This window comes from Chenopodium album, chromosome 25 (assembly GCF_948465745.1).
Source record: "Chenopodium album chromosome 25, dcCheAlbu1.1, whole genome shotgun sequence".
Classification (NCBI taxonomy): Eukaryota; Viridiplantae; Streptophyta; class Magnoliopsida; order Caryophyllales; family Amaranthaceae; genus Chenopodium; species Chenopodium album.
The window spans coordinates 27284180-27305638 of NC_137858.1; the positions used below are offsets into that span (position 1 = coordinate 27284180).

The 21459-nt window shown below is 37.2% G+C and overlaps 1 non-coding gene across 1 annotated transcript; it reads right to left on the reverse strand.

Moving 5' to 3' along the window:
- Positions 1-11: 11 nt before the first annotated feature.
- On the reverse strand, positions 12-83 carry TRNAP-UGG (transfer RNA proline (anticodon UGG)). The gene has a single exon. It is a non-coding gene; the product is annotated as a tRNA-Pro (tRNA).
- Between the last annotated feature and the right edge of the window lie 21376 nt (positions 84-21459).

Below are 21459 nucleotides of genomic sequence, written 5' to 3' on the forward strand. Positions count from 1 at the left end.
GGGTAAAAAGCGGGGCATTCCGAGAATCGAACTCGGGACCTCTCGCACCCAAAGCGAGAATCATACCACTAGACCAAATGCCCTTGTATATATAAAAGTTGGGTTTTTCTAATCTATCCCCTAAGTTATTGAATTTCTGTACCATGTTTTTTTAAAGTTATAAGATGTACCTTCCATCTCACGATATTTTATCAAAATAAATTTTAAAATCAGAAAATAAAACAATTAAAAAAGGTTATTATTAACATCGAATGTTGTTGTTAATAAAAACTAGTGAGGTTGGGAGCACAACTTAGACATTTGAAAAAGCATGAGCATTGGGGGCATAACTTAGAAAAACCCTTAAAAGTTGATACTTTCAGAAGATACAACTACTAATTTTCTTTTGTTTATAAAAAAAGAATACTGAGTAGAAACCAATTTGAGCCCTTTCCTAGTACCAGTAGTTAAGTAGGCTCTATCCACTACAATTTTAGGTACATAGTAGCAGCATATATAAGATAAACTATTACCTAAGTTAAAAATCTCTAAGATTAAGCTCTTCACTTTCTTGGGAGCTAGCGTTGGGTTTTGCAAAGTTTGAACACTCAACTTAATATCTTATCTAATCTCTAAGTGTGTTGACAACCTCCCTCCCTCCTACAATCCTCTTTGCAAAACCAGTAATCCATTGTGAATTTCTAACCCTCCATTAAATCTATCAATTTGATGTTGAATAATAATGTGTCTTGCTTAGAAATCACCCACCCAATCCCTACTCTGTCCATCCCTTGTTTTGCTTATTTCCAGGTGCCATCCCCAGTTACGGCAGACGTTTGGCGGATATCAAAGCGGACCAGTACTCAAACAAGAGATCTCCCACTACTCATGGTCAAAGGAAAAGAATTCCGATAGTAATAATGAGAAAAATACTTATAACAATTTTTAAATCTCTTAAAGTATTCTCATAGGTCGATCCAGTATGGTTCTAAACCAATACCTGTGCAAATGATTTATATCCTCATAGCACAAGAAACGGTGCTATAAATCATACTACACACTAATCTCTAATGGTCATTAATCGTCCACAAAAATATGACCTTGATTAGGGATAATTTTCGATTAAAATATTCAACGTTCACTTAATAGGTGTTTCTTTATCCAAGCCATTGACTTGATACCCTATTTTGAATATTTATTAAAATCGAATGGACTCATTATTTAATTCTAAACCACAATTAAATAGTTTTGTGGAATATTTAGAAATATTTTATTCCACTATGAAACTTCACAATGTTTCATCTTATGATAAATGGTTTTTCCCAAATGTTTTAAGAGTAGTACTCTTCATAAAACATTCATAGAAATCACACTCATATTTGATATGCTTGATTTCTTTCATGCAATTATGAATGTTGTCGTTCACTTATTGCATAGGTTTAGTTATAATTACTTTGCAAACCTTAGCATCTTCATTATCCACCATTTCCATAATAAGATGATAAAATTTTGAGAGTGTTAATGGATTACATGTGATTCAGGATTTATTGTCCAAGCAATGGCTCCCACTCATTTTCATGATTTGAGACCTTATACTTGACAACCTGCAATCATTAATGTTCAACAACGAACCTTTCCATTTAACATCTTTCCTTATTATTGCCTTTAAGGCAACAATATTCTCAACATATATTTTAGTAGACTCCCTGATGATGTCTTGCTTGGGTTTCACTCCAAGCGACTCACAACAATTTGGGATACCCTAATCACTTGTGATTATGGAAATTTTACTTAAATTCCCGCACATTATACATGGATGCACATCCATGTTACCATTCTCATGCCACGACGCTTCTTGCCTCGTGCTTATAAATGGTTTCCTTGATAAGGATCTAGTCCTTGTTAAGGTTTGTGCTTGCAACATCAAAACTCAAATTATATTTATTTCCATGCGTCAAGAACTCATCCAACTACTTATCTAAGTTCTATGGATGTTCTTGACTATAATCTAATGATCTAATACTTAGATTAATGTCGATTGGTATTATATACGTACTTCACATGCTCTAAGCATGTACGTCGTCTGACGATTCCATATCATAGCTTTTCATGATGGATTTAATTCTAGGATTATTCTCAATTTTATTCCATCCATGTGACATTTAGCTCATACAGTTACACTGAGTCTTGCTAAATTGTTCGCTATATGATGTGGCTGAAAGTCTCTTACTAGAGTCTTTCTTGTTTGACTTAGTACTTAGCCTAGCTTATACTTAGTTCAAACATTTACTTAGTTTCACACATATGGGTCGAAAGCCTTTCAAAATCCTTCATGTTTAACATGGTAATTTCTTTTACTCATTTAAACATTTAATTAAGTCTATACCATAGAACTTAATTCCCAACATGTACTAAGTATCGTCTTTAGCTCGGTCCATTGTCGAAAATACTTTCAAATCTAAGCATTTAGCATTTGATAGTTGTTTCACAATAGAGTTCGTAAACTTCTTGTTGGACCATTACTTTTGCTCCCACTAAACTTCTTGTTCATCAGAATTTCTATGTTTCTCCATAAGTCAATCCTCTTATTAACTTTATGAGAAAACACGTTCCAATTCCTTCATGCAATGCTTCCTTTAATCCCATGACGGATTCCATGTGCTTGTTTTCAAATCTAGCATTATTTAGATTTTCAAAACCCTTAGACTATTCCATAGTCGATCACTTTCAAAATCCTATTTTGGGTAGGCGGTTTTTGTATCTATTTTGCCATATTTCATATGTGCAATTTTGCTAGATAATCACATAAAGACTTAAGCATTCCGATTGGTGAATAGGTTTTTATTAAAATCAACTCCTTGAAATTAATTATATCCTTTTCAACCAACCTAGCTATGTATGCATATATATTTCCACATTTGTCAGTTTTCTCCTTGAAAAATTATTTGCAATCGATGGATCTTTCATCCTTCATGCAAATTAATCAAGTTTCGAACATGATTTTCAAACATGGAGTCTATTTCGGATTTTCATGGCCTCTAACCATCATTCGGAATTTGGATTTGTCGTAGCTATCTTACAAGACATTATTCCTTTGCTTGTAAGTCTTAGGTTTATTTCTAACTTAATAGAAAATTTATAGGATTCAATCCAAGACTTTGGTGAATTCTATACCTATACGGGGTAATTGCATCAAACACTGAGTTTTAAGGCGCTTTCAAAGAACTTATATTATGTTGATCTTACTCCAACAATTTTAATGTTTTGTGAGTAATGACTTCTCTTTTAAGGCACTTGTAAAGTCTTTTGAGTATTCTTGATCAAGCATTCTCATGAAGTCCTTTAAGGTCTTCCGAGATTCTCAGTTCTAGTTTGTTGCTAAGCTCGATGGTCATCGAGTTCATTTTCCTCCCACTTGTCGTTTTGGAAACGTGTTACTTTCCAGAAATACATTACTTAGAGCAACAAACATTTTGTTCTCAATTAGGTTGTGGAGGTAATGCCCGTAGTCTCACTTTGAATGCTTACAAAGAGACATGTATATTGTCTTTGGGTAAAAGTTCATTGTGAAACAAACAATTAGCTCCCACTTGAGCTATCTTAGTCTTTATTGAGCCATTCAGCTCCCACTGAGCCACTTAGCTCCCACTGAGCTAGTGAACTCCCACTGAGACTAAGAGCCTTAGACATATACTTGAAAAGACTTTTAGAAATTGTTTCTATCCATACTAAATATGGCGTCCTTTCTTAGCTTCAATATATTGTTTAGTGTAACATTAGTCATTTGTGCAAATCTTTAAGAACTTTATAGGAAGGGTTGTGAACCATCATCGTTCGAGTCATTTTCAAATGACACCGAGGTCTCCATGAAGACACACTATGTTCTTTGTGGAGTTTATTTATGAAAATTTCCATTCATAACTTTGAGATGGTCACGCTTGGCTCAAGCAAACGTCGCTCGATCTAATCTAGACGTTTTGATATCTTGCCAAGTCGATTCCGTACTTCACTGGTTTCTTGAGCTACTAAAGTCAAGTTTGTTCACATTTGATGAATATAGCCATATCCTTTCAAATTCTTTGTGAAACGTTGAAGTAATTATATCCTCTTTAGCCTTCGGAGTCAATTGTCTATACCAAGAACAATAGCTCTCTGCTTTGTCGGTTTCACCAAGTAAGACTTGCTTATCTTAGAACGATTCCAATTCAAGCAACTATCAAGAGCCTATCTAATAGAGCCTTGAGTACGTTCTTGTCGATGTGACATTGCTAAAGATGTTTGGAACGCAAATCAAGCCCATGACTTGAACTTAGTGAGTTTTATCATGTTAGGGAAATGTTTGTTTATAATCAAGCATTCTTGACTCAATGCTTGGATAACCATGCCATTCAAATAAATCTCGCAACAATTGCTCATTACTTTGAATGTGAGTCTTTCCGTGTGTAAACGGATCAATTGCTGATTATGGAACATAATAACCACTACTTGTTCTAGCCTTTGGCTTTAAAAGGTCTTTAAACAAAATATACGACCTTACAACTGATGTAGCTCTTTTTGCTTCATTCTAAGCTTGTAAGTCGATAACTTAGCTTAACTTCAATAGTTTGAGGTCACTATCATAATGGAACACTCAAGCAGTATCCGATACTTGTGAAGATAACGAATTGTTAAGTAAACTACAATAACATGAACTCATGTGTTGAAATGAAATCTAATTCCTTTTCTTCGTTCCTGCTTTCCTATATTTCTTATCATACAATATCTCATAATCTTACTTTAAGAATCATTTCTTTAAGTACCTTGACACTTATACTTTGTTAGGCATAATCAAGCACCTAGTGCGCCGTAAAACAAAGTTCCATCTTTTCCATTAATTCTTACTCGAATCACTACATCAATGAGTCTTACTCAATTATGTATGATGCGAAAAGATACGTTGGTTGTCAAACATTGACAATCTTGAGTTTGCAACTCAATACCTCATGTTTTATCAAAACTACCTAGTATTATGAATACATGATGTCCAACCGTCCTTTCGGACTTAGTTATAAAAGTCATTTATGAGAATTCTATTTAAGAGTTGCTTTTCCTTTCTTTGAGAACTATTCTCAAGGATTACCTTTACCAATCATGGAAACAATATTATTTGATTTAGAGTACTATAAATATAAGTGCAAAGTATGACCATTTATCAAGAACATAATAAGTTTGAAATTTAAAAACATTCATGCAAACTTCAATCTTATTAAACGTTTTATTTACGCATAAAAAATGTCCCTATTTGGCGAAAATAAGGCGATTCCAAGTTCCGAAGAAACAAAGAGTAGTTAAGCATGCTTTGGCTTGTCTTAAACACTCAATCTTTTAGGGTAAGCATTGCCTTGCTAATGGCTCTAAGCCACTCTTGGTTAGACAATCGTCGCATCTAATGCATCTTTGACGATGTATCTCTTTTGCCACGGTATGTGAGGACTCCTCACTCATACCGATGAGTTAAACCAAAACCAACGTGCACACCCGGTGTGCCTTACGAGCCTTGGAGAAGTAATGGCACCTCGCTTTGGCGTAGCCTACCATCATCCTCGTCCGGTCAATAAGTGTTGTTTTGGAAAGGCAAGTTTGACTCAATATTATTAGGGACCTAGGATTTCTATGTTGGTTGATTTAAGTGAACTTAACTAATCATCACAACATCAAGAAAACCTAAACATGCATCTAACGAATAATTCACATATATATAAGCATAAAATATAAAGCGAAATTATAGATGCATATTGGCAACTAGAATGACCCCTTGAATTCTTCATATCTTCAAAAGGTCTTCATTTGCAATTCAAGGCTATGTCTTCCAAGATACGCCGTCTTCAAGACTTAACCAAACTATGCAAATACTAGTGTCTATGACTAGAAATAATCCAAAAATTAGAGTACAAAAATACTTAACGGTGCGTAGACCGTATTTAGATTTACACAAATACATAACGGCACGTAGTCCGTATTTTCTATCCTAGTCGGGTCCCACTAGTTGCCAATTCAAAAAACCCGTGAGAGAGAATATACATTCCATTCATCCATTCACTATTTGTGAATGGCCCATGCAATTTACAAAAACAAACAAGTTAAATGCATTTAAACAACGCGCGCACTAGTAACTAATCTAGGTGGTTAATCCGATTAACACGCCTAATTAAAACTAGTCAAAGTTGTTTAACCGATTATGTAATTGACGTCATTAATAATTGAAGCTCCCACTAAATTCCGCATTTCCCTTAATTAATCTAATTAATTAAGTCGGTAGCACCCAAACTTGTCAAAATAAAATTTTGCCAATGCCGCTCAAAACCGAGGCCTAGCCTCCCAAAATTTTAATTAAAATAAACAAAATTAATTAAAATAAATAAAACGGCAAAATAAGCAACATTAAGCCAACCGCATTTCAAGTGGCTTTCGCTTTAAGCGTTTTGCCAAGGAAAGTCGAATAATCGCGGCTCATGCAAACTAAGCATATTACGGCTAGTCACCTCACCGCACAAAGCATACGCACACACCCAAAAAAAACGCACACACGGCCCACGGCACGCGGCCACATGATGCTGCCACGGCACGCCCGCGCGTGGCTGTTGCAACCCGTGTGCTGCTGCCGCGCGTGTGGCCGCACGCAAGGTGGGGCAGCCACCTTGGCAGCCACATGCGGGCTGCTGTGCAGCCCGGTTAGCCAAAGTGGTTCTTTGCCTCGTTTTGCGTGCCATGGCCTCGGGATTTGATTCCTTTTCGCGAGACATAATTAATTAATTCTAAATTAATTTTAGAACTAATTTAGTGAGCAAAATAAAATTTTAAACAAGTCTAACTTAATAAAATTTTCAAAGTGCAAATAACCAAAATAATTCCAAGAACCATTCTTAATTAAATTGGTTTAGCTTGGTGCAATAACAAAGTTGAGGCAATTTCTCACTTTTAATTTAATCAATTTAAATTAAACTTGAGAATTTGACAAAGTAAGGGGAAGTTGGAAAAATATGAACTTTAATGTTCAAATGAAAAATTCCAACATCTAAATTTTGTGAATCCTTGAAAATTATATCTTCCAACATGAAGATAACCAAATTTCTATCACAAAAATTGAAACTTTATGTTTCCAATCAACTCAAAATGATTAAAACAACAAAGTTTAACACAAAATAACATGGAATTTAGTGGTTTCTAAAGTTTCAATCACTTATCACAAATAAAGATTGAATCTTTAACACTTAGGAAGCCTCAAAAATAAAATCTTCACACTAAAAAGCAATTAGTTTGCAATTATGTGAAAATAAATCAACCTTTAAGCATCAAATACTACCAAGTAAGTTTGCTTTAAGGGGACTTAAAAATGCAGAAAATAATGCAAATAATCAACCACATAATCAACAAGTTATGCCATTAATTTCAAGGTTAGAAAAGACTTAAAATTTTTCGTCAAAAACGAAAAATCCCTCGAAAAAGGCATTTCTGGTCAGAGTTTGGCTAAAATCACAGTCAATTTGGGTAAAAACCTTTCCAGAACACGTTTTCCACCCAAAATTCACTAGTCTTCGGCGAAAATCTAGGTTCTGGGCCAAACTCGACATTAAAAACGGGATTAAAATAAATAAAACCGAGCTACTAATCTAATTAGCAACTTAAACCAGAAAGATAAGCCAAAATAAACCTTGAAAAACATGATTATAAAAATAAACGAGCGGGGCTCCAATACCGCTGTTGGGGTTTGGTGAGTCCGACTCACCGCGGAAACAACCCCGACCCAAGGAACCACTCGTAATTAATAAAACCATAAAGCATAAATAAATAATCACAAGAGAAGGAAGAACGAATCATACCCTTGAAGCGAGCTTCGCCCTTACAAAACGGGTTCTTACTTGAAAGCCTCGAGCAACGCAAGCGCCGTGCCTCCAACGGTATCCACCCACAAAGGACGAACACGACTTTAAGGTCCGCTACCTTGGAGTTAGCAAGGTCAACCAAAACCCAAGTGTTAATAGTGTTTAAGAGTTTTCCCAAAAATATGGAATGCTCTTTCTAACTCCCACTCCAGCAAAGAATTCTCAAGCCATGCCATGACTATTTATAAGGAAGTATGCCTTGTGAATTACACTCATCTTTCAATGTGGGACTTTTCACAAAAAGATCCCACATGGAAAGATTGGTGAATTCAACCCTTAGTTAAATAAACCAAGGAACAAGTAACAAGTGTCACATGGTTAGGAGTGGACCACTTTCTCACTTGGTCCCCAAGACATTTCACATGCAATGTGAATTAACCATGTGTCACCCAACCTTGAGCCCCAAGTTGGGTTCGGTTGGCCCATTTTATTTTGGTCCGTGTCCATGACCCATCAACCCGGGTCCACGGCCATCGCCACATGTGTCGCCACCGTGGCGCGCCGCCACCATGGCGCTGCCACGTGGCACGCTGCCACTTGGTGGCTGCCAACGTGGCGGCCACGTGTGCTGCCACATGGCGATTTTGCCATGTGTGCTGCCACGTGGCATGCTCCTATTGGGCATGCATTCCTAGCCTTTTGCGTGGCTAGGATTTTACTTGTTACTTGATGCATATTCCCGTCTCGCCAAATCCTAAATTTTGGCTCGACATTTGAGATTCTTCGACGCTCGGTCTCGACGCTCCAAGCTCGAATTTCCGACGTCTAAATGTTTAACACTCGGGCGACGAATTAATTTCTTCCGAATTAATTCGCCGAGTCAGTTCGTATATTTTGCTTGGGTGTGACCCAAAGGGTTCAGTCAAGATTAAGCTGTAATATTAATTATATTAATATTACTGATCGGAAGCGGCCTCCACCCAGGCATTCCGATCACTTGACCTTGCTGAATATATTAGCTTTCTAATAATTCTAAACCCGATATCAGAATAATACACTTGTTCGAAGGACACCATTCCTTTTAGACATAACCTGAGGGTTTTGAAGATCCAGATTATCCTGGAAGGGTATGCAAACTTTAGAAATCCATTTATGGATTGAAGCGAGCATCAAGGAGTTGGAACCATCGTTTGGTTGAGACGATCAAACAGTTTGATTTTCTCAAGAGGGAAGAAGAAACTTGTGTATTCAAGAAGTCTAGTGGGAGTAGCATAGTTTTCTTAGTCTTGTATGTAGATGACCCTGACTCATGAGGAATGACATACCAATGCTTGAATCAGTCAAGGAATGGTTAAAGAGTTGTTTCTTCGTGAAAGACTTAGGTGACGCCTAGTACATTTTGGGAATCAAGATCCATCGAGACAAGTTTCGAAGGATGATTGGACTAAATAAAGAGACTTATATTGATAAGGTTCTTGACAGGTTTATATTGATAATCTCTGTGCCCTAAAACGCCAGAAGAGATGAGACGTACTATATATAAACCTTATGCTTCTGTAATAGGGTCAATCATGTATGCCATGATATGTACAAGGTCGGATGTTGCATATGCTCTAAGCATGTGTAGTAGATTTTAGACAAATCCAGGTGAAGCACAATGAACAGCTGCCAAGAACATCCTTAAGTACTTGAGAAAGATTAAAGGAATGTTTCTAGTATATGGCGGTGAGGATGAGTTGGTTGTCAAAGGATATACAGATGAGAGTTAATTTCCAAACAGACAGAGATGATTTCAAATCCTAGTCATGGTACATTTTCTGTCTGAATGGAGTAGCACAGATCTGGAAGATTTCGAAGCAAATTAAGCACTGTCGCAGAGTCTACGACATATCGAATCAGAATATTTGGCTGCAGTTGAAGCAGCTAAGGAAGTAGTTTGGATTAAAAAGTTCCCCACAGAGCTGGACATTATACCAAGTGCTCAAAAGGTAATTGAGTTGTATTGTGACAACAATGGCACCATTGCTCAATTAAAGGAGCCAAGGTCACACTTCAAACCCAAGCATGCTGAGAGGAAGTATCACAACATTCGAGAGATCGTTGGCAGAGGAGATGTCAAGATGTGCAAAGTTCATATGGATGAGAATATAGCTGATCCACTCACTAAACCCTTTCACAGCCCAAGCATGAGGGTCATGCTAGTGCAACTGGATTGAAGCTAATGATGTAATTTAAATTGTGTTTATTTTTAAGAAAACCCTATCACATATGTAATACATTCATTTGCAGAATTATGTTTAATCAGAAATTTATTTCTCTTATTTAATTAGGGTTTTGATGTTAAATAAAATGTCCAAAATAATTATGGATTGATGGGCTCATCAAGTTGATGACCTAGTGAATGAAACCCCACAGGTGAATAAAATTCATATATTATTTAAGTTCATAGTTCGGAAACTTTAAAGTGGACATAAATGATTTCAATAAATGGAATAGCATGTAAGGGGCATAGTGATGAAGGAGTTATGTCTTCGTCGTGTGCAATTACTAGATATATAATTGGATCAAATTAGGGAGATAATTAAGTCCGGACATTTGGGTCGTCGTTTTGCCATAGCTAGAGGTACTTACGATCTTTGGACTAGTAAAATAGGTCAAAGCCCAATTGGACGGATCCTATAAGGTCACACAAAGGGGCTAGATCGAGCATTAGAGGACGAGGCCCATCATGGGCCTCATCACTCTAGGTGGCCGGCCATGTAGGGGAATTAAGAGGCTTTTGGGCTTCGTGCACTAGTCTAATTATAATGGGATTATAAATAGACTAAGTGCCTAGGTTTGCAAGTAAGAAGTTTACTGATCTTTTGATCAAACCCGAATTAGCAAACACGAAACCCAACCCCTCTCAAAGTCCTCTCTCTCACGGTTCTCTCCTCCTCCCGGCGTACGGTGGTGTCTCGTGGTGGTGGTGGTTCGTGCGGTGGTCGGTTGTCCGAAAAGGTGGTGATCGCGGTTTTCCTCAATCACTCGACCAATCTAGTATTGGTGGACGGCTCGTTCGAATCTCGTGGACTAAGTAGAGGAGCAACAGTTGGGGCTCTATTCTCTCCCTGATTTGCCTGTCGAATAGCTTCGTGGAATTCATGCTTCAAAGGTATGATTATGTGTCTTGTGTGTTATGCATGTGATTCTTGAGATTAGGTACTTTATTGAATATGGTTCATGTTATTTCCGCTGCGTAGTACCTATAAACTCCTACTGTGGTATCAGTTAGCCTCTTGCATGAACGCGCTAGATCATAATAATACGATTATTTGATGTCCACGTTAATTTTATAATCAATTAAGAGGGAGAAATTAATTTAATTATGGTTCAATTGTTATATTTAATGTGATTAAACTTTTGGAATAGATTAAATGCGATTTGATTATGCTCAAATAGCCATGAAGAGGACCGAATTAAGCCCTAATATGTTCGAAAATTTCGAGCCCTAGAACCCTAATTTCAAATAATTTCGAAAACTCCAATTCCTAAAATATGATTTTTGTGCTTGATTTTGATTTAATTCGAATTTTTTTATGTTTCATAATTTTAATTGGTTTGATTTATGCATAAAAATGTTTTATGTACGATCATAGATTTAATTTTAAAAAGTTAGAATTAAATTGGGATTAATTTTATGATGAACCCTAATTTTAAAGTTGAATCTGATTTAATTTTAATTTTATGGACTGATTTAATTTAATTAGGATAAATGTTATTTTAATTAAATTAGAAACAAAAAAAAAAAATTATTTAGGTCGGCAACCGCGGCTGCCGACCAGGTGGCGGTCCAAGAGGGAGGGGAAGGGAGGGCGGCGGTCCTTGGTGGCTGTGGGCAGCAGCGTGCAAGCGTTGCACGGCTGCTGCCACGGCTGGAGCAGGGCTGCGGCTGCTGCCTTGCGCGGCAGTGGCTGCTGCAAAGCCGCCAGCCACCGTGGCTAGCCAAGGCTAGCCAACCACGGTGGCCTGCAGCCCGGCAAAGCAGCTGCCACACTGCTGCCCTTTGCAGTAGTGGCTACTGTCATGGCAGCCAGCCACCGTGGCTAGCTTCGGCTAGCCAACCACGGTGGCCGGCGTTGGTGGTTGCGGTAATTTCAAAAAACAAAAAAAAAAAATCTGGTTTAAAAATTTATTTCAAGATAATTATGAATTATTTTGGGATAAAATCAATTTTATTTTGGATAAGTTAAAATATTTTGAAAATATGATCTTTTATTTTAAAAGATAAAATTGGTTTTATTTGGATAAGATCTTTTATTTTAGGATAAAATCAAATATTCAAAAGTTGTTATATTTTATATTATCCATATTTAAGTTGTTAAATTGGTAATTATCTTAAATTAAAGTGGTTAATTTTGGATAAGAATGATTAGGATATTCTGAGCATATTCCAAAAGGATAATAATTGATTTAAATAATGTGATTATCCCGTAATTAGATTAGAATGTAATTGATTTTAAAATTATTTGATTAGCTAGCTATTAGGATAGAATCTCCTAAATTGGTTAGGATAATCTTGGAAGATTAAATATGATTTATCTTTCTAGATTAAAATATGATTTGATTCTATCTCATGACTAAATTAAATATATGATATTTTATGAACCGTCATGAATAATATATGATATTATCTAAATATGATTATAAATATAAGATATTTTAGGAAATGCGTTGTCATTATTATAATCATTCGATGTTATAATTTAGACAAGCATGTTGAGTGATTTATTATATGGCACTTTTATAATATATTATATTATGTTGCTATATATAGACTAGTATGGCCCATAGATTCTTAAATACGATCTGCGCATCGTGATGTATTTTTGTAATCTATATACTATCTGCGTACCGTTAAGTATTTTTTTAACTTTTATTTAATGTAAATAGAATAGTTATTTAAATGGTGTTAGCCCAAAAGAAGCCCATGAATTGAAGGCCCAAAGGAGCAAGGTGGATGAAAATCCATGGTGATTCAAGTGGGAGCATTTTTCATTTCTTGTTTTCTTAGGACTAAGGGGCCATACTACGTCATGTTTATTGCATTAGTTGATTATGCATGTTTAGGTTTATTTATGTTGCTTGATGATGCGCTAGAGTTCACTAAATAATCACAACATAATAAATCTAGATCCCAGTAATATTGAGGCAGCTTTTCCAATTAAAAACCCGACGAAACTTTCGATCGTTTATGATGGGTTGGCCCTCAGCAGAGCATCATAATATATCTTGGGGAAGTGGGGGTAGGACCCATTGTACAATTTTAATTGGTTATACTCAACAAGGTTACCTAAAGCGTTTAGAACCTTGAAGCTAAGGGTAATAATTAAACATGTGATGGTTAATTATTCAACCAAGAGTTACAAGAGTTGTAATCAGTAAAGAGTTTACTCACCTTGAAAATGTAATGGTTGATGGTAGGGCCTTAGTCCGGTCAATTATTGCACAAATAAAGGATCTTAGAATCACTTAAAATTTAATAGGGATCATTTAATCATTCAATAAGTGTTTTAAAGTTACCAAATGAATGCGTTTTATGGTACTTTAATTTTATTAAACATAATTATTAAACTTTGCCTTATTTTGACATAGATGGGTAGCCGTAACAATGATGACTATAATTCTTTACCACCAACAATGACAACAAGGCTTAATTTTCTTAACTTCAACGATTGGGAAAGAGAACTTAGAAGTATTCTAAGGAATGAAAATCTTGAATTTCATTTAGACTTACCAATCGAGGGTAGATATAGTCCAGACATGACTCCTGAGAAGCATTTGAGAAATGTTTCAGATTCTAGGAGAGTCGCGCATGTGATGTTGTCCTCTATCCCATAGGATTGGGCTAGAAGATTCATGGACTATGAACCTTATCTCTTATTCAAGTGCTTACGTAATGTTTGCTATGGAATTTTGAATTCCCATGTTGATGGAGAAATGGATGGAAACGCCATGGAAATCATTAATATGGTTCCCAAGAATGACGACTCCTGGACTGGAAGTATTAGGTTTGAAACCTATAGGCTCAATGATGAGATAATTTCAAGAAAACTCTTGCCAGGCCAGTCAGTACAAATTCATGTGGATACGATGGTTGATCTATTTGACCGCATGAGTATGTTAGGGAGACTTATGAAGATCAACATGTCCATGATATAATTCTGCATTCTCTACATGATGGTTTTGACCTCGAGAAACTTTGTCAAGATGATGAAGATTCTGCTGTCAAACTAGTTGATTTACTCAAGAATCATGCAGAGGATTACCTGAAAGAAAAATAAGCCAGTGCTTGAACAAGGATGTTTCCACTACGATAAGTAATAAGGTAAGAGTTACCTAATACTATATGTTATAAACATTTTAATTTTCACTAAGGTATGTGATACCAAGTTGCAGTGCTTGACATTGTGATGTTGCGCAGGAACTGCAAACAAGTGAAGCTAGCATGGAGATGGAGCTTGAAGGTGCACTAGAAGTTTTGAGTGGCCAGAGATAGCTTCATAGTTTTATTTTCTGATTAGTTTATCATGACATTTAGAACTATTTCCAGTTTTTGATGAGACAATATTTCGGTTTTCTTGTTTTGAATAATGATTTGGTTTACTTGGCTTGGACAAATGTTGATCCATGACCAAGGTAATAAATTGTTTTCATTTTGCTAGATATGAGTTAATTTTGATTTATGACATTGATATAAGTAGATCACAAAAGTAAATTTAGATGATTCAAGGTAAACTGACTTATAAATAAAGTAAGGTTAGGTCACGTAAACCATTTGCACATCCAAAGTTATGGATGGACTCTTACTCTTATATGATTATGAATCACTTGAGAATTAGAATTCATGCTTGATAAGGTAAAATGACCAAGTTACCTTTTAGTTGAAAGGGTAAAAGAGCTAAAATGACCTTTTGGAACACAAACATATGATGTGTGTGTACCATAACTTCAAGATTTAGCAAAAGGATTTAACTATTTCATTGCTTTTATTAACGATTTAAGTAAATATGTCGATAATTACTTAATGAAGTAAAAGCTAGAATCATTGAAATGTTCAAAATTCCAGAATGAAATAAAAAAAATCAAGTCTGAGATAAATAATTTAGCACTACAATATGATTGTTATGATAAATATTTAACTCAAAACAAATGATCATCTAAAGGAATTGTTGAATTAGTTCACAATCCAGGAAAATTACAATTAAATTGTATGTTAAAAGCAGGAATCAAACTTTGCTTGCCATGGTTCGATTCAAGTTTTTGAATGATTTATAAATATCGTTTTGGGGATATGCATTAGAACAACAACAATTGCGAATATACTAAACAGAAACTTAACTAAAGCAGTTTAAAAGATGTCATAAATGTTATAGATTGGAAATGTTCCAAAGTTATCTTTTCTAACAGGATTGAAGGATTATGAAATCTATGTAAAATGTTTACAAAGATGACATAATAAACCCTAAATCAAAGGTATTATTCCTACAATCGCGTAGAAACAAATGTTTGTTGCTCGCGATAGTGTCTTTATAGAAAGAAATGTCTTTCTACAAAGCCAAGTGGGAGTAAAGTTAGATCTCGATGAGATTCGAGACGAGCAATAAAAGGATGTGGATAACACTACATCAGAGACGAAGGCGCATGAAATCAACTAATTTGATAAAACATGTGTCGAAGCAAGCTAATTCAACTAGCGAGACTTCTATCGTCCTATTGGAATGAAAGGCTTCAAAGGGTTGAAGAGAATAATTCTATTGTCGCTCATACCTATCGTGGGTTACTTAGGATCGAAACAAACAGTTTGTTGGAATTCTAGTAAAAGGTGGATTCTAAAATTTTCCTATTGGAATACTTAGAATCTATACCTACAAACAAGCTTTGGACAAGTGCCAACTCAGGAAGTGGCTTAAAGCCAAGAAATCCATAATGGACTCCATATCTGTAAAGATGTTCTAGTCCATGATAGTCTTGCAAATGGGGTCAAACCTAATAGTTGTGTAAGCACTATTCAGATTATTTCTAGTTATGAAAATCAAAATCACCTTCATGAAATGTTCTTGATGGATGGCATGTATATGATACAACCTTAGAGTTGTGAAATCCAGGAATTCCTAGAATGTTTTGCAAACTTCAGAAATTCATTTATGGATTGAAGTAAGCATCATGGAGTTGGAACATTCATTTCGATTAGGAAATCAAACAGTTTGATTACCTTGGAAGAACGAAAGAAATCTTGTAGAGACAAGAAGTTTAGTGGGAGCAATTGGTCTTCTTATTCTAGTATGTAGTTGACATACAGTTCATATGAAATGATATATCAATGCTTGAATAAGTCAAGCAATGGTTAGAAAGATTGTTTCCATATGAAAGACTTAAGAGATGTTGAGTACATATTGGGAATCAAAATCCACAAAGTGAATCTTGAAGGATGAATGGACCTAATCAAGAGACTTATGTTGATAAGGTTCTTGACAAGTTAAAGATGCAAGATTTTAAGAGAGGATCTCTTCCCATGCCTCATGGTTTTACACTCAGTAAAACTCTGTGCCGTTAAAAAGCTAGTAGAGTTGAGTTGTAAAGGTAATGTACCTTATGCTTTTGCAAAAGGGTCCATTACATGTGCCATGAAATGTACAAAGCAAGTTGTTACATATGACGTGTGCATGTGTAGCAAGTTTCTAGCAAATACAGAATAAGCATACGGAGAGATACCAAGAAGCACTAAAGGAATTTTTCTAGTTTATGGTGTTAAAGGTAAACAAGTTATCAAAAGCTTTTACAAATGCAAGTTTTTCCAAACAGGCTAGATTCTAGAAGTTGATCTAGATGCATATTTTTGTCAGTATGGAGAAGTACAGTGAGCTTGAAGAGTTCAAAGCAGAGCACTATTGCATGCTCAATGTCAGAATATGTGTATTAAGCTATAGTCGGATAGTTTTAGAGGAAGTTCGGATTAAAATGTCATATGACTAAAGGGTCACCTTTGCCCAAGAACAAAGGAGCCAGGGTCACATCACAAATCCAAACAAATGGATATGAGATATCGCCTCAGTTATGAGATCATTGACCAGCGGGAGGTCACGTTCTGCAAAGTTTTATTATGAGTGAGAAATCACTAAACCCCTTCCTTAGACTAAGGTATGAAAGTCATATTAAAGTCTTGGATTGAAGCAAATTATGTAATTTAAGTTGTGTATGTTTGAGAAAACATATTACATGAGAAGTACATTAATTTGCAGAATTATGTTTAAATAGAAATTATTATTTCTCTTATTTAATTATGGTTTTGGAAATTAAATAAAATGTCCAAAATAATTATGAATTGATGGGCTCACTAGGTTGATGACCTTTTGAATTGAAACCCCACAGGTGAACAAAATTCATATATTATTTAAGTTCCTAGTTCGAAATCATTAAGGTGGACATAAATGATTTCAATGAATGGACTAGCGTGTAAGATTGATTGGATAGCGCAGTTTCATGGGCTATAGGGGCATAGTGATGCTCGGTCAATCACTTGGATATGCATGAATGATGCATGATCGAACTATTGACCTACTTTGAAGTTCAAGTATAGAGCTTCCGTATATATTAGTGGATTCCTTTGACATGAGTGGAACATTGATTTCATTCAATGGATGTTATGGCTGTGGTACACTTAAACGTCTGCTCGTAACTAGAGATTATAAAGGGTGTTTCCCGGTCATTTCAGAAGTTGAGTGGGAGGCTTGTTGCCACAAGATTGGATAGAGTCTACCTATTAAATTAGGAAATGTGTCATGGCCGCTTGAAGAGGGAGAATTCAGAAAATACGTGGCCGCGTTCAAATGCATTACTCAGTAATCATTTGGTTTTGTAATTCTAACTCAGTTTTCAAGTAACGATTTGTAGATTAATATGATCTCGACATGTGATGTAATCATATTATCAAATCGACATATACATTGGCTTAAGGAATTTGAATATTGCACCCTTCTCTCAGACAAGTGGGAGATTGAAGGAGTTATGTCTTCGTCGTGTGCAATTACTAGATATATAATTGGATCAAATTATGGTTAAAATTAAGTCCGGACATTTGGGTTGTCGTTTTGCCATAGCTAGAGGTACTTACGATCTTTGGACCAGTAAAATAGGCCAAAGCCCAATTGGACGGATCCTATATGGTCACACAAAGGGGCTAGATCGAGCATTAGAGGACGAGGCCCATCATGGGCCTCATCACTCTAGGTGGCCGGCCATGTAGGGGAATTGAGAGGCTTTTGGGCTTCGTGCGCTAGTCTAATTATAATGGGATTATAAATAGACTAAGTGCCTAGGCTTGCAAGTAAGAAGTTTACTGATCTTTTGATCAAACCCGAATTAGAAAACACGAAACCCAACCCCTCTCAAAGTCCTCTCTCTCACGGCTCTCTCCTCCTCCCGTCGCACGGTGATGTCTCGTGTGGTGGTGGTTCGTGCGGTGGTCGGTTGTCCGAAAAGGTGGTGATCGCAGTTTTCCTCAATCACTTGACCAATCTAGTATTGGTGGACGGCTCGTTCGAATCTCGTGGACTAAGTAGAGGAGCAACAGTTGGGGCTCTATTCTCTCCCTGATTTGCCTGTCGAATAGCTTCGTGGAATTCACGCTTCAAAGGTCTGATTATGTGTCTTGTGTGTTATGCATGTGATTCTTGGGATTAGGTACTTTATTGAATATGATTCATGTTATTTCCGCTGCGTAGTACCTATAAACTCCTACAAGTGATGCTAAGTCAAGCACATGGATATACATGAATGATGCATGATCGAACTATATACCTACTTTAAAGTTCAAGTATAGAGCTTTTGGATATATTAATGGATTCCTTTAACATGAGTGGAACATTGATTCCATTCAATCATAACTGTGGTACATTCAAACGTCATGCCGTTAAAAAGGGGCTATAAAGGATGTTTCCCGGTTACTTCAAGAACTGAGTGGGATCTTTGGTTACCACAAGATTGGATTGAGTCTACCAATTTAAATAGGAATGTATCTTGGCCCCTTGAAGAGGGAGAATTTAGAAAATGCATGGTCGAGCTCAAATGGATTACACAATAATTGTTTCGGGGTATTTTGTGATCTCCTCGGATACTGGTCACGTTTTTCCGGCAACGAGACTCGGACACCTGAAAAACACTGAATATTCCTTTACCGGAATATTCGCCTCCAACGATCGAGTTAGAGATTGGGAAACAAAAAGTTTAGAGAGCGAAAGTAGAGAGAAGTTGGAGCTCTTTAATGCTCTTTTTTGTGTTATGTCACAATCCACCCCTCCTATCATAAATTATTGCGGTATTTATAGGGGTAGGAACATGTGCCCTCTAGGGTTTGTACCCTAGAATTGCGTGACGTGATTGGCTACGCAATCAGAGAGGGCCACGTGTCATAGGGGGGCGTCATTTTGCGGCTTTCAAGGATTTTCTCGGGATTTGGGCCTGATGTAATAAAGGCCTTTTCTCTTGTTGATGCTCAAATATTCTTCTAGGGCAACTGACACATGTCATCCTATCATGAGGACACGTGTCGCCTTCTCATAGGGACACGTGTCTCCCTCTCAATGGGCCACGTGTCGCTATGAGATTGGGCCACGTACTTGTGGTATTTTTTACCCTAAACATTTGCCCCTCAGAGGGGGTGGCTCGTACGCATACTGGCCGCCTCCTCTGAACCTCTATTTGGACGTCCACGTACACTAGGCTGAGCTTACTTTCTAGCCGCCTTGGACGTCCACATACTCTGGAGTGAGCTTATTTTCTTGCTCTCCTGGTCGTCCACATACTCCGGACTGGACGTCCACATAATCTGGAGTGAGCTTATTTTCTTGCTCTCCTAGGCGTCCACATACTCTAGACTGGACTGGAAAAAGGGGCGGACAGATTATGTCCGTCCATTAAGGTGGCAATTGCCTGGGACCGCATTTTGGGTCTTTCCCCAAAGCATCGGCTTCGGACGATTGGAATCTTTGGTGAGATGGACGGCTATCGTCCATTCATCAAAGGGGGCGTACACCCTAGTACCCCAGCCAGGTTACGTCCGCCTGACAGCTTTCTTTGGACTAAACGTCTAGGAGCCGGACGGACGCAATTTCTCAATTAAGTCATTTGACAATTCCTGGAGACTAAGTGTTTGAGATGTAAGTTCATGAATTTGTTGTTTAGTCGTCTTAGACGCGCCGTTACTTGTCCGTCTCAATCTCCACTTAGACTGACAGAACCCTAACGCCATCCGTCCCTTTTTCGAGTAATTTTTTCAAAGAATTACCATTTGAATGTCTAGGCGGGAAAGATGGTTTTACCATTTTGCCCCCATAAATTCACTCTACATATATGAGGGTTTGGATTTCATTTTGTTACTTTACATCTTTCTGATTTCTAGAGAGAAGGCAGAGCATTCTAGAGAGAGAAAGTTATCCTCCCCCTAAATCTTCAAGAGCGCCGCCGTGAGTTTGAGTTTTCCGGATGTTTTATGAGTTTTCCGGTCAATCTTCAAGAACACCAAGAACATTTCAAGGTTTTCAACACGTACGAAGGTAGGCCGCCTACATCTTCCTTCTTTGATTTTTACTTGTATTTTTTCTTTACTTCAATTCTGGATCCATACTCGGCTTCGTCCGACTCACCTCATGAGGCTGGCCGTTCGCTTGGGACTGAGGAGTCTAAAGTGGACGGAGAAGAGTTGTCTCCTCCTTGGAGTGAGTCTATGTCTAGTGCGTATGTACTCACCCCCACTTGTTCTTCTCTGTCCCCACAGACGGCGCCAAATGTTTCGGGGTATTTTGTGATCTCCTCGGATACTGGTCACGCTCTTCCGGCAACGAGACTCGGACACCTGCAAAACAACGAATATTCCTTTACCGGAATATTCGCCTCCGACGATCAAGTTAGAGATCGGGAAACGGAAAGTTTAGAGAGAGAAAGTAGAGAGAAGTTGGAGCTCTTTAATGCTCTTTTTTGTGTTATGTCACAATCCGCCCCTCCCATCATAAATGATTGGGGTATTTATAGGGGTAGGAACATGTGCCCTCTAGGGTTTGTACCCTAGAATTGCGTGACGCGATTGGCTGTGCAATCAGAGAGCTCCACGTGTTATAGGGGGGCGCCGTTTTGCGGCTTTCAAGAATTTTCTCGGGATTTGGGCCTGATGTAATAAAGGCCTTTTCTCTTGCTGATGCTCAGATATTCTTCTAGGGCAACTGACACATGTCATCCTATCATGAGGACACGTGTCGCCTTCTCATAGGGACACGTGTCGCCTTCTCATAGGGACACGTGTCGCCCTCTTAATGGGTGTCGCTATAAGATTGGGCCACGTACTTGGGGTATTTTTTACCCTAAACAGTAATAATTTGTTTTCAAATTCTAACTCAAATTTCAAGAAAAGATTTGTAGGTTAATATGATCACGACATGAGATGCAATCATATTATCAAAATGATGCACATTGACTTAAGGAATTGAATGTTGCGTACTTGTCTCTTGTCTCAGACAAGTAGGAGATTGAAGGAATTATGTCTTCGATAAGTGCAATTACTAGATATATCAAGGATCACTATTAT